This window comes from Acyrthosiphon pisum, chromosome X, assembly GCF_005508785.2.
Source record: "Acyrthosiphon pisum isolate AL4f chromosome X, pea_aphid_22Mar2018_4r6ur, whole genome shotgun sequence".
NCBI classification, from domain to species: domain Eukaryota; kingdom Metazoa; phylum Arthropoda; class Insecta; order Hemiptera; family Aphididae; genus Acyrthosiphon; species Acyrthosiphon pisum.
This window is the reverse complement of record NC_042493.1, coordinates 104,968,901-104,970,645: the sequence shown is the minus strand read 5'-3', so window position 1 is coordinate 104,970,645 and position 1,745 is coordinate 104,968,901.

Genomic DNA, 1,745 nt, shown 5'->3' with positions numbered 1-1,745 from the left:
TTATTATTATTATTATTATTAATATTGTACACCGTCGTATTCTCGTGTGATTACTGGCCTTATTGTTTATTCGTATTATCATAATATTCTTAATTCTTTCCGATTTTAGTCTTTAGATTGTAATGGTCTACAACCTTCGAAAACTCACCAGTCATTTTTCATAACCCTCCACCTAGCATTTTATCGTGTTTTCGTTCGTATCAGAAATACTCGAATTTTTAAAATAACCGTCCTCCACCTGAAGTCAACGGTTGTATAATAAGTTACTCTCATGCAGTAGCGGCTCGTGAGTAAATATTCTGGGGAAACTTAAATTAAATAACAAAAATTCCATATAACAACGAACAAAAAAAACCTTTTTATTGAAAAAATTAATTATATTAAATATTAATATTTCATTTAATATTTAGTTAATATTTTTAACTTAAATTAATACTAAATTTGTTTAATTTGATTTTATTGTTCGTATGTTAAAGCATTAAAACCACTGGTTAGTAAAAATTCTATTATATTTTCTTTTTGCATTTTAAAATACGAACAAATGCTGAAATGCTTATAAAAATGTAAAATATAATAATAAATGTTTGACGGATATACGTATAATAATTATTAAATAATTAAAAAACCGTGAATAAAACGTCTAAAGCTAGTAAAACTAGTTAAACACGGGCTACACGGCGCAGCGGCACGGCAATTACTGCGGTGAACCCAGTTCAGATTCAAAAGCGTCTATGATACGCAGCTTATTCTCCCGGGCTCCCTCCGACCAACCAGCCATGCCATTACATGTTACGTTTGCAACTGAAGGGCTTCAGTTTCACTGAACCAGCGACCGTCGTAATGACCCGCAGAAATTACTAAAATAGTTTTTCTATCGAGATAGCTATTAATAGGTTTTGATTTAGTGACTTTCAATTCAATATAATAATAAACAATAAAAACGATATAATATATTTTAAATACAAATGAAAATATTTCTATATATACATTATTATTTTTAATTAATTATATTATTTACAAGTAGTTAGTTTATTTTTAAGGGGAGACGCAGTCTCAAAGTCTCCCCTGACGAGCCACCCCTGCTCTCATGATATTATAATATTATAGCATGTAATATGTATAGCGAGTCACCAATAATACGTGAGTCAGCCATTGGCGTTATTCGCTGTTACTATTTGAGTTGTGCATTCGCCTTAGCATTGATTAAATATAAATTTTTAAAACTAGGTACTTGGAATTTTTTACTACTAACTAGATTCACTTTTCTACAAGTAAGATGTTAGAATAGAAAAATCGAATCATTTATACCAGCCACAAAGGTGACCAGACCAAAAAAAAAAAAACACTGCCAAATCATCCATTTTTAATAAAATATAAATTAACTTATGTTTAGGTATTACTTAGTACAGCCAAAATTACAGCCTAAATCAAATAATTTTACTAATTTAAGCAATGTTGTATTGATTTATTCACGTTATTCCTCGCGTTATTCATATATTACATGTAATCTATAATAATTTATTGAAAATCTCATACAGATTGTCTCGGAAAAAATACTAAATTAGAGATTAGAAATTTATCATACAACATACCTTCACATTAAAGCTTTAACCTCTCATTCAGTTGAAATTTCTGTCACCTATACATGCACATATCTTAAAAATCATGACAATTGTCTACCCAAAATTGACTAACATTACTTTTTGATATTTTAAACTATATGGACGATAAGAGAAAAGTATATA